The sequence below is a fragment of the Tenrec ecaudatus genome, chromosome 17, assembly GCF_050624435.1.
Source record: "Tenrec ecaudatus isolate mTenEca1 chromosome 17, mTenEca1.hap1, whole genome shotgun sequence".
In the NCBI taxonomy this organism is placed as follows: domain Eukaryota; kingdom Metazoa; phylum Chordata; class Mammalia; order Afrosoricida; family Tenrecidae; genus Tenrec; species Tenrec ecaudatus.
Genome location: NC_134546.1, coordinates 21,972,017 through 21,987,331, shown reverse-complemented (window position 1 = coordinate 21,987,331; position 15,315 = coordinate 21,972,017). Strand labels below are relative to the sequence as shown.

The window sequence follows — 15,315 nt, the reverse complement described above, 5'->3', positions numbered from 1 at the left end:
TAATTTAAATGTTTAATATTTAACATTATAAAATTTTATTAAATAAAGAAATATGAGCTCTAATAATTTCAAAGTGTCTTCCTTGCTAGTCCTGCTGAGTAAGCATTGGTCAAATCCAGCTCCTCAAGAGAAAGAAAAGGCTGTCTGCTCCTAAAAAGATGCATAGCCTCAGAAACCCTATATAATATCCTATATAGAGAGTGGTGATGGGTTTGGTTGGATATTATAGTTCCTATTATAACTGTTAGTTGTTATTATCTATGTTTGAGGATACAAAAGATACCTCAATCTCAAAGAAAATTTAAGGAAAGAATATATTGAGTCTTAAACTGGATAAAGACAAGACAAAGACACACCATTCAGAGAAGCATGACGTCATAATGGCATCCAAGGATTCACAGCTCAATACCTACTTAATCCATGACTGGCGGCAGATCAATACATCACAATTCAGGCGGGACTAGAGAAATGGGTATGGAACCAGGATTGAGACATGTACATTATGTTAGACAGAGGGGGTTACAAAATTGGTCCAGGGCCTTGAGATGAAGGCACCCAGGGTGTGGCTGTGAGGGACCCCCAATACTTCATCTAGAACACACCCAGGCAAGCCCTAAAGGAGGTGGCCCCTCCCAGGGCTAGCTGGAGAAGGGTGGAGGTAATACATCTCAATGCATTCTGCCTTGGGGCAAGGCTGTTGTCATCCGGGTAAAAGGTCAGAAGGAATTCAAGGGAGGCTTAATCCAAGTGGAGACTCTGCAAAAGAATTTTGGGCTTTCACTGTCCTCCATAGCCTCTGTACAAAAAGGTGCTCAGAATTGAAGCTCTAATACACCTATGAAGGAGACCTGGTAGCATCATGGGTTACAAGCTGGATGCTAATGATAAGGTCAGCAGGTCGAAACCACCTGCCCTCATCAGGAGAAAGATGGAGCTTTCTATTCCTGTACACAGTCCCGTCTCGGAAACCTACAAGGGCAGTTCTACCTTGTCCTATAGGGTCACTATGAGTTGGAATCACGCGATGGCTGTGAGTTTTGAGTTATACACTTCTGCCCTCTTAATAGTGACACAGATACCTTACTTACCATATATACTCGAATATAAGCCGACCCGAGTATAAGCCGAGGTACCTAATTATTACCTGGGAAACCAGAAAAACAGACTGACTCGAGTATAAGCCTAGGGTGGGAAATACAGGATGTGAATTAACACAGAGACCAGAGGGGAGAGACAGAGCGCAGCCACAGACACATCCTTACCAGTTCAGCTGCCAGTGTAAGTGAATCACTACGGGTGCTTCTGCGAATTGGAGCCGTCCGCGTCACAGGACGGCTCCGATTGGTTAGATGTGAGTAAACAAACATTCAAAGCCCTGCGAGATGTTACACCTCCCTGGGGTACCACTGACCCATGTATAAGCTGAACTCCAGTTTATCAGCACATTTTTTGTGCTGAAAAACTCAGCTTATACATGAATATATACGGTATTTTTCAACCAAGAAAGCCAAGCGTGAAGAAAAACTGCCGTCACTGAAGTCACTAATTTGTCTATCGCACTGACTGCCTTCTCTATACACAAACGAATCATGCCTTATTCAAAGCTGTCCCCATCGCCAAGCTCATGATGTCCAAAATATCCAACAAAGAATAAGGCTGGCTGGTTTCGAGCGCTCCTAGCTTCCAGCATATTCTTCCCTAACCCTACAGAGGTAAATTTTATTTAAAGGCCACTAATAAAAAGAAAAATCTAAAAAAAAGTAGTATTGAAACAGAAAAAGTAAGAGAACCAGTACTGCCCTTCCCTCAAACAGATAAACACTCCAATGGAGCAAGAGTCTCTTTCCAGAGTTCAAAGGAAAAAAAGAATTCCTTCACACTCCAGGCCCCACTGAGCCCTGAGAAAGGGTGCCACCAATCATTTCCCTTTCCACATCACTCCTTTACGCCTCTTCTCAGCTATCATTTCCTAACTGTGTGATGCCACAACAAGACACCAGCTCGCCAACGTAAAATCTTACAGTTTCACAAGTCAACTATGGTCTCTTATTTGAGAGGGAAAGGTATGGTTGGCCTAAGTCTTCCCTTTATCTTCCCTGGAACAGCAGTCTACTTCCTGAAGAAGTGAACAATTTAAATGTTCAGAAGTCTCAGCTGCAAAAGGCTTCTGGCAAAGTGATCTATCACCTACAGTCAGCTGTCACCAATGACTGCCCACAAATGTCCCTCCCGTTGGCCTTCCAAGCCATCAAGGTAGGGTTCCTGTTGCCGAATGCTGTGCAGTAGACAGGACTCCATGCTAGTGTGATGAACACTTCCAGTCAAACCACAAAGGGTTCTTTGAGCTTCAGCTTATCTTGTTGTACAGAGAACACGCCAAAGGCTTTTCTTAGCTCCATAATTGCATTCAAAACCTTGCAGCCAAAGGAAAAGGTTGCACAGTGATTTCTCTGAAACAAGGGCCAACCAAATCCTAATGGTAAAAATAGATTTGATTAGAATCCCCCTTAAAAAATTAATGATTTATTTTTATAATTTAGCTTATATTTGTCAACATGTAAGTTATACCTGCAGCTTTTACACTAATTTGTAGGGCAAAGAATATATGAATTGTTGGCAAGTTTAGAGCAGTTTTCTGACCAAACTGTAAAGCAATAGGGCACATTGGCCTTGATGAGACATTTGTCTTTTGTAAGACAATTCTATTAAAAATCAGTTTTGGAAAACGAAATTGTGGATTTCATTATTTTTCCCCCTGGGTCTCTCATATTCCTTTTAAATCCTTTTAAATGACTTTACCCACTATCATCCCTTCTGATTTTTGTCATCTGTGGTAAACAAAACCAGGAAGAGAGTGTTTGCAGACAAACTCTTAAAGTTCATATGTTAAGGAGTCTGGGAGGCCAGGACTCCCGTGAAGGGAGACCTTCACATTCGTGGGTTGCAGATGCGTCCCATTCACATTTTCTTAAGTAAAAGTTATTCCCTGCGATGTTCCCCCATAATAATGCCAATTTTGAAAAAGTGCTGATTGCAAGCACATGGTCACTTACTATACTCTTGAAGGTCACCTGCTTGAAGGTTATCTGACTAAAGGTTATCTGCCCCCAAAGCAGTTAGGCTATCTAACCTTAAATACAGCTCACTTCCTTCTGATAAGGATCATAGATTATTCCCCTGGAGAAGGGTTCAAAGATACATAAATTCAAACCAACTAAGACCAAGGTTAAGCTGCATCTGGACTCTAGAACCCTGCCGCCACCCCCATCTTGTTACATAAGTACCCTCCTGTCACATGTATGCCTCTAGCACCTCCCCTTCCTATTGCATGTACACCCCTTCCTGTTGTGTTCGCGCTTACTGTGACTTGCATGCCTGAGATTACATACGCTTATGAGGGAATACAGTACTCCCTCGTTCTGGTTCCAGTCATCATGGAAGAGGTGACCCTGCACACTTTTTGTCTCATGTCTCTTTAATGTACCCCTCAATTACACAACCGCTCCCCTTGGGTCCATTTCGTTGTGGGGCGGCTAGTCTCTCGCACTTATCCAGAGTCCACTGAGAAAGAATCCCTTCCCTAGAACCAGCACTCTGAGTTTAGATTCTAGCCTCCAAAACTCTGAGAAAATTAATTTCTGTGGGTTGAAACTACCCACTCAGGGCATGTCTGTTATATAGCAGTAATAGTTAAAGAACTAAGATACAGATAGTAGGCCATCTTTGTTCTGGATCATAATATTTATGAGCTCTCTCCATGTTGACACACCAGTAGTTCACTCTTTTTTTTTTTGCAGTATTTCATAAATACACTAAAATGTATCCCTTCTGCTGCTTGTGTACATTTGGGCAGCACCTAATGTTGAGCTATTAAGAATAAAGATGCTAGATGTTTTCGGTAGACATTCATCTCTCTGGTATAGACAACAGGAACAGAAATCCTGACTCATGAGGAGCAAACAGCCCCAGTTATGCACAGTTCTATACCAACTTACATTTCCAACAAGACATCTGGCAGGTCTATATCCTTCTCAATACTGGCAATCTTTTTTCTTTTTAGCAACTCAGGAAAGTGTGCAGTAGCATCTCATTATTGCTTTAATTTGCATTTCCCCCTTGACTAATAATACTGAGCATCATTTCAAGGGCATACTGGCCATCGGAGATACTCTACTAGGAAAAGCCTGCTCATATCTTCTCATTTTTCAATTCCAACTCATGGTGACCCTTTCAGATGGGGTAGAACTGCCCCCTATAGGCGTCTGAGACTATAACTCTTTGTTTTTTGAAGAAAAATTGAAGAATTTTTTTAAGACAAATCCGAACTATAGTGTAGAAGAAGACTGAATACATATCATGGACTTCCCAAAGAACAAACAAATCTGCTTTGGAGTAAGTACAGTCAGAATGTTCCTTAGAAGCAACGATGGCAAGACTTCATCTCATGTACTTTGGGCATGTTATCAGTAGGGTCCATTACCTAGAAAAGGACATCATGCTTGGTGAAGTAGTGAGTTTCCTGAAGGCTACTGGTTGGTTGGAAACATCTTGTTTAAAGTCAGGGCACAGTCATTCTTGTACATATGGGATTCTGGAGAATTAATGTGCACGTCAGGGCTGCCACTGTCCTGAGCTTGGTCAAGCAGAGGTAAAGTGTCTACCTTCTCCAGGCTAGTTTCTACCAAATCTTGCTGGTGATGCTGGAGACATGATGGTGTGGTTCTATCCACGGTTACTGAATTGCATCGGGCCCTAGGCTGGAGTGTGCTAAGCCTCATGGTGATACATGCTGCATCTCAGTAGGCACAGTTTTATGTGCTTTGTGCTGAATGTGGCAGGCTGACCTCCCCACGTGACACAGAGAGGGACAAGGGTTACTTGCTCTTCACAGAAAAATGATCAAATGGAAGGCTGAGACTGTAACTCTTTATCGTGTGTAGACACATACAATACTCCATGTATAAGTGTTCAATCAGGCACTATCTTCCAGTATATATTCTGTCCTTCATTCCCTTAAGGTTGTCTTCAGATGAAAAGAGTTCTCAATCCTAATCAAGTACAACTTATCATTTGTATGGATACTGCTTTCTAAGTCCCTTTTAAGAAATTTCTGTCTTAACATAGTCCACAAGACAATGTGCTACATCCGCTTTGATGAGCAGAAACAGGGGTCTTGATGACTCATGCATTGCCATCTAAGGTGCAACTCTCAGGTCTCTCCTTATCTGGAGGGAGGAAGAGTGAGGAAAGAGGCATGGAAACAAGTTGTCCAAAAGATGCATGGATCATATGACCCTCAACTTCCACAACCCCAAGATGAGACGAAATTGATGATGTGCAGTTACCACTACCAATCGCTCTTAAAGGGATCACATTCCAAAAGGCTGTAGATACTCGAGTGGGGAAAAAATATTATTCAAGTCTCAAAATCATAAAAAAGCCACATTTCCTGGTGCAATAAAGATGGGTGGGATCCCTGATGCTGTGGCCTCAGCTACACTTCAAGTCTGGAAAATGAAGTCATGGTCCAAAGGGGGAACAGTAACACGAGGGAAGTACACACACTTAGAATAATCACCCATTTGAAACAAGAGGGCAACATTTAGCCAAGGGCAAAACTCAGGAATGGAGGCAACCAGGAAATCCAGAGAGGAAGTACGATAAATTACACTGTGGGGACTGAAATCAATGACATGGAACAAAATGTGTTGACTGGAAAGCTGATCACTCTGTACACCTCCATCCAATTCATAATAAAAAGTTTTAAAAGGAACTTCTGCCCATTATACTCACTAGTGCTTTAGCAGTTCAAAGCCACCATCTACTGCTCAGGAAAAACACAAGGCTTTCTACTCCCGTCAACAGGTACAGTCTCGGAAACCAGAGGCAGTTCTCCCATGTCCTATAGGGTCACTATAAGTTGGAATGACTGCATATCAGTGAGTTTGGTTTTTTGGTTTGGGATAACATTAGTGTTATGAAATCTGAATGGAGATTAGTTTTATCATTCAAATTCATTAACGATTATCTCACTATAAATGAAAAGTCTAACAAAATAAAAGGAAAAACCCTAATGTCCATGATTCTCGCATTTTACCCCAAAGGTGCCGTAGATAATGCTTCCTGTGTCCTTTGAGCGGCTCCCGCTTCTACCATGCAGCCACCTCTCCACTGCACCCTGCCGACGTTCTCAACAAGGTTTCCTTTTCTATAGTCTTAGAAACCACAGGCCTGGAGGACGTTAAACAGCTTCCTGTTACATCTAATATAAACCAACAACCTCAAAGAGTTTAGAATCTCCTGAAACACAGGCGCAGTCACCCCCTAAGAATTCACCTGTCCTATCCTTTTTCCTAAATTGGTTAAGATCTCCAACTTCCAACCATAGAGTTATTCAAATAGACCAGCACCACCTCCACCCAGCCCCACCCCGCACCCCCTAGCCAACTTGGCAGTTTTAAACCAGCCAAGGTGCTTCCTCCCCCATCCCATTATTCTTCATCCCCATCAATGCTCCATTCAGCTTTCAAAAGGTGTGGGAAATCTGAGCTCGCCCCTTGGTCCTTGCCAAAGCTCTGTGCACTCCCATGCTAGCTCGTGTCTTGAGTACAAAAACTCTCCTGCATTGGTCTCCTGACTTCCAGTCGCTCTTCTTTACATTCAGTCTTTTCCTGGCTCTTCTTCACATCACATGTGGCCCACCTGGTTAAGATCCTTCTGCAGACCCCCACTTTTCTGCAGGATGAAGTCACTCTCTTCACTGAGCACTCATCCTCTGACTCTACCCTTTGCTGACTTTATGGCCAGACTCTCCTTCAATACGCAAGCCTGAGTCCTTCCTGGCCACCTGTGCCCTCCTAGATACCCAGGCTCAGCTCTTCTTCATCCAAAAGCAAAACTGCCCTCTCCTTCCCTTCTCCAGCAGGTCCACCGCAGCAAAAGCCACCCTGCTATCTCTGTCCCCGCAGCTTCACGCACTCATTGCAATTATATTTGAGTACTTAGAACACTGCATTAATCATTTATTTGTTTGCCTCATAAATTTCTAGGCCTAGGTCTTATCCCTGGACTTTTTAAGGATAAGGTCAGGAATTAATCCTAGCATTTCAAGGCCTTGGCAGAGCTATTCCAGAGAGTCCATGGGGGGAAAAACAAAAAAAGAATGTCCCAGTCACTTTTATTCATGTTGTTTTTTTTCTATAAATACAGACTACAAAATTAGTCCAAGTATTTCAAAGTAATGAAATTCACTAACACAAGTTTTCTTTTAAAGGTTGTCCAGCAAGTTATTCTTAATAAATAATAAAAACTAAAATCTTCTTTAATTAATGATTTCTGCTTCCTGTTAGAGATTAGTCACAACCCTATGCTTTAAAATACCTTTTAAGATAATGGACACTAAAGGTAAGATGAATATGTCACTTAAAGTAAGTAACTGTAGTCATTACCACATAAATTACTGGATGCCAAAGGAATAAATCATGACTTATTTATGCAACTGAAAGGTCACACACAATATCAATTGAAAAATCTGTTCATACATTTTCCTGTAACACACTAGCATGAGACAGGAAGATAGTAATACAGCGCATTAGTTAAGAACATGCTAGTTTTGAGTTTTGTTTTTTGAAGAACAAAGTGTTTTTCGTTAGGTATTTCTTGTTTGTTCCACGACAAAAAATGTCTTCCCTGGCTTCTCAAATATTAACGGCTGTCTTTTTCTTTCGTACTCTTTATTTGTATTTTTATATTATTATTCTATTATTGTTATTTTATCTTGTCTTGGGGTTTTGGTTTTTCGGGGGTTTTTTTTCCTTTCATTTTATTTTTTTTAGTCGTGAGATTTTAAACAAACTACTTACACTTCCCTATGCCTCGGTTTCTTCATCTAGTGGCAAAGATAACGAAGTTGTTGGGTGAGGAAAGGATTATAGACAATAATCGGCACAGTAATAAATGGTCGGCCCTGGTGGTGCTATGCAGTCAGTACTGGCCTGCTAACTCCAGACTGGCGGTTCAATCCACTCCAAGGGGGACAGATAAGGCTGTTTGCTCCCATAGGTGTACAGCCTGGTTAACCTTAAGAAGCTGTTCTGCTCTGTTCTCCAGGACCACTATCAGTCAGAGTTGACTCCATTGCAAATAACATGACTGTGTTAATTTAATTTTACTTATACTTTTACATATATTGCCTTTATAAGGCATTCACTTCACTTTTTTTTTTTAGTTGGACTGGGCTGAAATTACTTTTTTATTGATCCTTTGATTGGGGGCTCTGACAGATATTATAACCCATAAATCAAGTACATCAAGCGAACTTGTACAGATGCTGCCAAAATATTTTTTCTACTTCAGTTTTTAAGGTGTTTCTTTTCCCACAACAGCCCAATGAGATTGTTTGAACAGGAAATGATATCCCAAATTCAGAGATATAAGCACAAAATTTTAAAAATCTAAAAACCCCAAACCCTCAGTTATCAACTAAATCTCAACCCCTAGTAAGCTTATACATGGTTTCCAAAGCTATAGATCTTTAAGAGAACAGAGAGTTTCATCTTTCTCCTCCACAGTGGGCTGGTCAATTTGAACTTCCAACCTTACAGTTAGGTCAAAGCTTCAACTACAGCATCACCAGGGCTGCAAAAGCAAAGTTGTATAATTTTCCTAAAACATTTTATGTAGCACGATACCAGAAGGGTAAGGAGAAGATGAGGGGAAAAAGGGGAACCAATCACAATAATCTACATATAACCCCATCTGGGGGGATGGACAACAGAAAAGTGGGTGAAGGAGAACATCGGTGAGTGTTAAGACGTGAAAAAATATTAATTTATAAATTATCAAGGGTTCAGGGGACGGAAGGGGGGACAGAGGAGTTGATACCAAGGGCTCAAGTAGAAAATAGTTTGAGAATGATGGTGGCAATAAATGTACTGATGTGCTTGACACAATGGATGTATGTATAGATTGTGATAAGAGTTGTACAACAAGAACACTTTGTTCTAACAATTCGGCAGTCTGAGATGCTCACCTGCCTGGCACGATTACTGATGACAATGGGTGCACAAGCAAATGTGGTGAAGAAAGCTGATGGTGCCCAGCTACCAAAAGATATAGCACCTGAAGTCACTGAAGACCTAAAGATAAACAAGCAGCCATCTAGCTGAGACAACAAAACCTACATGGAAGAAGCACACCAGCCTGTCCCGACTAGATCACTGAGGACAAAGTGAGTGCATAAGCAAAAGTTGCGAACAAAGCTGAGGTGCCCGGCTATCAAATGATATAGCATCAGGGGTCTTAAAGGCTTGAAGACAATCAGGCAGCCATCTAGCTAAGAAACAAAGACCACAAGGAAGAAGCACACCAGCCTACCCCGACGCAAATGCGGAAGACAAAGCGGGTGCCTGGGCAAGTGCAGTGAAGAAAGCTGATGGTGCCCAGTTGTCAAAATCTATAGAATCTGAGGTCCCATAGGCTGGAAGATAAACAAGGGGCCATCTAATTGAAAAACAACAAAGCCCACATGGAAAATGCACACCAGCCTGTGAGATGACAAGGCATCAAGGGATCAGGTGTCAGGCATCAAAGACAAAAAAAAATCATAGTATTGTGAATGAGGGGGTGTGCAGAATGGGGACCCAGGGCCCATCTGGGGAAAATTGGACATCCCCTTGCAGAAGGGCTGTGGGGAGGTGACAAACCAGTCAGAGTGTAGTGTAGCAACGATGAAACATACAATTTTCCTCTAGTTCTTGAATGCTTCCTCCCCCCACTATCATGATCCCAATTCTACCTTACATAACCAGCTGGACTGGGAGATGTACACTGGCATGATGGAAACTGGAAATATGGGGAATCCAGGACAGATGAGCCCCTCAGGAACAGTGGTGAGGGTGGCGATATCGGGAGGGTGGAGGGAGAAAGGGGAAACAGATGACAAGGTCTACATGTAACCTCCTCCCTGGAGGACGGACAGTGGAGAACTGGGTCAGGAAGACGTCGGATGGTGTAAGATATGATAAAATAATAATTATTTATGGATTATCAGAGGGAGGGGGGCTGAGAGGAGGAGGGGAGGGGAAAATGAGGAGCTGATACCAAGGGCTCAAGTAGAAAGCAGGTGTTTTGAGAATGATGATGGCAACGTATATACGAATGTGCTGGACACAAATGATGTATGTATGGATTGCAAAAAGAGTTTTATGAGCCCCTCATAAAATGATTTTTTAAAAGAGTTGTACGAGACCCCAGTAAAATCATTTTAAAATATACATATATTTTATGTAGTGGCGTTGGAACTACAAATTATATAACATCCCGGCCTAAGCCAAAGTAAGCCATCTCTACACATACAGTTTGGAACACTCTTTGTCATTTCCTCTATTAGCCCATCAGACTTGTAAACAACAGGTAGCCTAAAGACCTGGTCAGAACAGGTGAACCACTCCACTGGCTCAAAGTAAGAGGGAAGCCGAGTCTCTCTTCCCCGGCACCTGACACACAGTGGGCACTCCAGAGTCAGCTACTGATGCTACTAAACTTTCTCAATAACAAAACAAGTTATCACACACACACACACATACACACACACACACACACACAGCCTGCTGTCCAAAGATTAAAAAGTTATGCTTTAAAAAAGAGAAGTATGCTTATCTGTCACATCAAAATACAGTGCAGCACCTGATGCAAGGGGCTTAAGTGGAGAGCAAATGCCTTGAGAATGATTGGGGCAGGGAATGTATGGATGTGCTTTATACAATTAATGTATGTATATGTATGGATGGTGATAAGAGTTGTATGAGTCCCTAATAAAATGTAAAAAAAGAAGAGGAGAAAAAATGATTAGGGCAAAGACTGTACAGATGTGCTTTATACAATTGATGTATGTATATGTATGAACTGTGATAAGAATTTTATGAGCCCCTAATAAATTGTTAAAATTAAAAAAATATATACAGTGCAGCAGTCGATACAAAAGAAAAAATATTTCTTTACTAATGTAAAAATTTGAGTTTTGCCAAAAAAACTTTCAAGAGTTTTCTGAAAGTTTGCCCTAGTAATTATGCTTCATGAGACGATGTGTACGGTATACAAATGAGATCAAAACAAATAACAATGTATCTGAGACCTTACCAATAAAATCAAATTCAGGGCCATCTAGGCAATTTCAACTCCCTGCGACCCAACAACCCCTGCTCACATCCGGATCTACAGCCACGTGGGTGTCAAACACGGCTCTGAACTCAAAGGCCACGCCTCCTTAGGGACAGAGCACTAAGAAAAAACGTCTGCACGATGACACTCAGGAGCTCGACTTGTCATCTCTTCGAATGGGCAAGTCTACAGTAAGATACACCTTCCTGACCAAATCTGACATCAGCCCGTGGCCAGGGCCTACCTGTCTTTCGTGACATTGCCATGTTGGCACTTGAGACACACCTTCTTTCTGGGGGCTGGAGGGTTAGACAGGAGACGCTGCCCTCCGTCGCTCGCGTCCAAGCCTCCCACGTGGTGGACGCTTGAGACGCTGCGACACATCAGGCTGAACGGTGGCGGCTCCCAGACCCGTCGACGTCTCAGTGATTTCAGTCAGTCCACGCCGCCCCCGCCGCCGCGACACCCGGCTCCCCTCCCTCAGGGGCGACCTCGCCCTCGAAGCGCGTCCTGCTCGGCCCCTCGGGTCCGACGCCACGCCTCAGCCCGCGGGGAGTCGCCGCCCCGACGCCACCCCTCAGCCCGCGGGGAGTCGCCGCCCAGCGCCTCCTCTCACCTGAGCCGGGGACGCCGCCACCTGCGTCGGGACCCCAATTCCCCAATCAAACGGCCGTCACGAGAGGCCTCAGCACCGGGGGCCCGTGGCTCAGGAAGAAGAGCCACTGCTGCTACTCCCCCGTCACCGACTCGGGGATCCCCTGGCCGCCGCCGCCGCCATTTTCCCCGCGCAGTCACCCCCCACCTGCCAACGCTAGCCTCCCACCTGGGGCCGAGAGGGGACGACGTGCAATAACGTGGGGGTCGCGTGGGTCGGCCGGGGAATCCGCAGGGGTCACCACCTCCGGGAGAGCCCGCCGCTAATTCATCCCGAAACGGGGAGGCGCCCGGACCGTCGCCCTAGTAATGCGTCCCGGCAGGCTGCTTCCTGATTGGCTAGGAGCGGCCGTGACGCGACGGCGTCCCCGGCTGCGTGGGAAGCCCCGGTGCCCGGAGCCCCGCCCAGCTCTGCGAACCACAGAAACCCGGAGCCCCAGCCTCCCATGGCCCCTTTAAAGGGCTCGCGCGGATTTCCTCCCCGGGCCTCTGAGAAAGGGGTGTGGTCGGGAGCTGTAAAGGAAGGATTGAAAAATCAACGGATTCGTCTAACCCCTCGTGTTTCAGAGTGGAAAGCAAACATTGGGAAAGGCGCATTTGCAAGACTTTACTTGGCTAAAGTCTCGTGCTAAATCAGTAATAATAGAACTACTACTACCAATAGTGTTACAGCTCTGGGTAAAGCTCTTTCAATTGAGGTTGCATGCCACCCAGTGAGTTCCGACACATAGCGACCCTGTGTACAACAGGAAATGCGAATCCTGCCTAGTCCTGCGCCTTCTTCGCAATTGTTAGGTTTGAGCCCATTGTTGCAGCCAGGGGACTTTTCCTTAGCAGCCGCAGCTCTTTCATTCTACCGGACATTCATCGCTCTCTACCATGATGTGCCTGTCCCCATAAGCCTACTTCTTAATGGCAGGGAAGCGCTTTCCAGTTCTCTGATACCAGGCCTTCGTTGTGATGGCTCTCAATAAATCTCCTGTATCAAAAGCTTAAGAGAATAAAGAAACCATGGTCATATACCACGCACAGGCATCATTTCATGTTATGTTTTATGCTTCATTCAACAAGGAGCAGAGGGGATGAACATAAGTGATTATAGAATTTGTATAATCTACATGCAGGTTTGGGGGTGCCCGGCTTTAATATAGCTAAACAATAACAAAATTCTCTGACATCCCCCCACCCCAACTTACACTGCTTCTCTCCTGAGTCAGCCTTGCATTTTTCTCTAATTTTGTTCGGAACTATTAAATGGTTAGCACCCTTCAGGTGTGCTAAAAGTTGTCAGATGACAATGTACAACACAGGGAAACCTGGAGCCTAGCCCTTCTTTCTACTCTGCCCCTGAACCCTCATATTTTTTATCTTTAAAACACGATTCCTAGGATGAAAGATGCTGAAATGCTATTTGCCCCATTCCTCCAAGTTGATACAGTGGCTACAACCAGGGGCTCAAACCTGATCATCCTGAGGCTGGCTCTGGACTCGGCAGTGTTTCCTTCTGACAGGGGATCTCTTGGGAGTGGGAACCCACTCCACAGCACTCCCACCCACCCCCCACCACACACACACACACACACACACACACACACACACCACAGGGTTTTCAGCTTCTTGAGGTTTGGAGATCAGAGACTAAGAGAAAAACACCCTGAAGTCCCTTGTGATGGGTTTTGAAAGCAGGGATTATGTATTGTTTATCTTGGTACCTCCTTAAGTCTTAAGGAGCCTTGCTAACTGAGGACAAGAACTCTGCACATTTGACTATCAGGACTGTTGGCTAAAGGTTGCCAGACTTGACTGAAGTGTCCTGGTTTCTCATCTATTTAACTTTACAATCTTGGATCTTTCTTGTGAGGGGAGCCTTGTAGGGAAAGAGAGGATCAACACTAGAGTCCACGGGCATATGGAAAAAGGCTGCAGGACAAACCCAAGGAGAATGGAACACACGCACCCTGGTGAGGTCCCTCTGAGAGTATTGCACCACAAAGGTCGAAACTGTCTTACTGCAATTGGGGTAAACTTTTGGTAAAGTCACCCAGGAGATACAGGAGAGATCACTCTCTTTTTCTTTTTTTAGTTCTTTTCTTTTTTTTAATCATTTTATTAGGGGTTCATACAACTCTTATCACAATCCATACATACATCAATTGTGTAAAGCACATTTGTACATTCATGCCCTCATCATTCTCAAAACATTTGCTCTCCACCTAAACCCCTGGCATCAGCTCGTCATTTTTCCCTTCCCTTCCAGCGACCCCTCCCTCATGAACCCTTGATAATTTATAAATTATTATTTTGTCATATCTTTCCCTGTCCGACATCTCCTTTCACCCACTTTTCTGTTGTCCGTCCCCCAGGGAGGAGGCAACATGTAGATCCTTGTAATCGGTTCCCAGAGATCTCTCTTCTAGAAATCACATTCCCACAGCTCGCAACTGATCTTTAGAATATTTCCTACAGCATACTTCTGCCCAAACGTCTCATAAACACTTTATCACTCTTACACTATGCGTTCGACCAGCTTTTTAAAATATGAATTAATAGTCCAGTTGAATCAAATGTGTCTCTGATCACAATCTCTCCTAGTTAGGTAAGTATCAAGTCAGCAAAGTTCAAACTGTACCGAAGGCACATTTGCACCCTACTGGTAATGTTCTTTGACTTAGTGTAGAAGGTATTTCAGACTAGAACTGAGGTCTAAGTTCAAGGTTAAAGCTGTTCACCTTGGACACTGAGTTCTGGTGTAATAATCCTCATCATTGTCCCTAGAGAATTTCCCTGAAACAAGGGTCTACCAAGCCTGCCCTGATAACAGAGAATTTATCAGTAAGTGGTACAAAGACAATAGTTCAAATCCTAACTTCTTGCATTTAGTAGTTATGTGGCCTTGGAAGTCACATAATCTCTCTTTTTTCACCTTTCTTCTTTGTCTAAGAGAACAATCTTTCCCTTCTGAATTGCTTTAAAGGAAAAAGAAACTTTACTTGTAGCCAAGCTTCATCTTGGACCCCTCCTCCAAAGCTATATGGTCAAGGCTCCCAAGTCACGCGCGGGATTTGTCCGTTTGTATGACCCAGGTATGGCCCAGGTGGCAGTAGTGCTTCTACCACAAGTTGGACCCATACTCGAAGCTAGCTGCCTTTCCCATCAACTGCTAAATGCCTCACGTACAGAATATGCTGTTTCCTAAGTTGGAAGAGATCTATCAAGTACTAGACTTCTTTCTTAGAGGTCTCACTGCCATTGGGTGGATGTCCAGTCATTGTGACATTCTAGGGCAGGGTAAAATTGCCCCCTGTGAGTTTCGAGCCTGTCACTCTTTACCCTGAGGAGTGCCTGGTGGCTTCTGACTGCTGACCATGCAGATTGGAGCATTACCCCACGAGGGCCCCCTTTCTTAATGGCAGTGGTAGGCGATGTAAGGTACAGGAGCTTGATCGTTTCTTTGAAGAGAATATTCAGACATGCCCTAGGTCATTGGGTCACTTCACTCTT

General features: G+C 43.9%; 1 protein-coding gene across 5 annotated transcripts in view; it reads right to left on the bottom strand.

Moving 5' to 3' along the window:
• The window catches only part of LCLAT1 (lysocardiolipin acyltransferase 1), a 229,027-nt gene extending 216,884 nt beyond the window's left edge, over positions 1 to 12,143 (bottom strand). For 2 of the 5 annotated variants that reach the window (XM_075535329.1, XM_075535333.1), the window contains exon 1: positions 11,984 to 12,141. The gene's annotated coding sequence lies outside the window, so the exon portion shown is untranslated. Of the gene's footprint in view, positions 1 to 11,776; positions 11,937 to 11,983 lie in introns of those variants that run through there. The other 3 variants (XM_075535331.1, XM_075535332.1, XM_075535330.1) reach the window with 3 other exon arrangements.
• Positions 12,144 to 15,315: the final 3,172 nt, after the last annotated feature.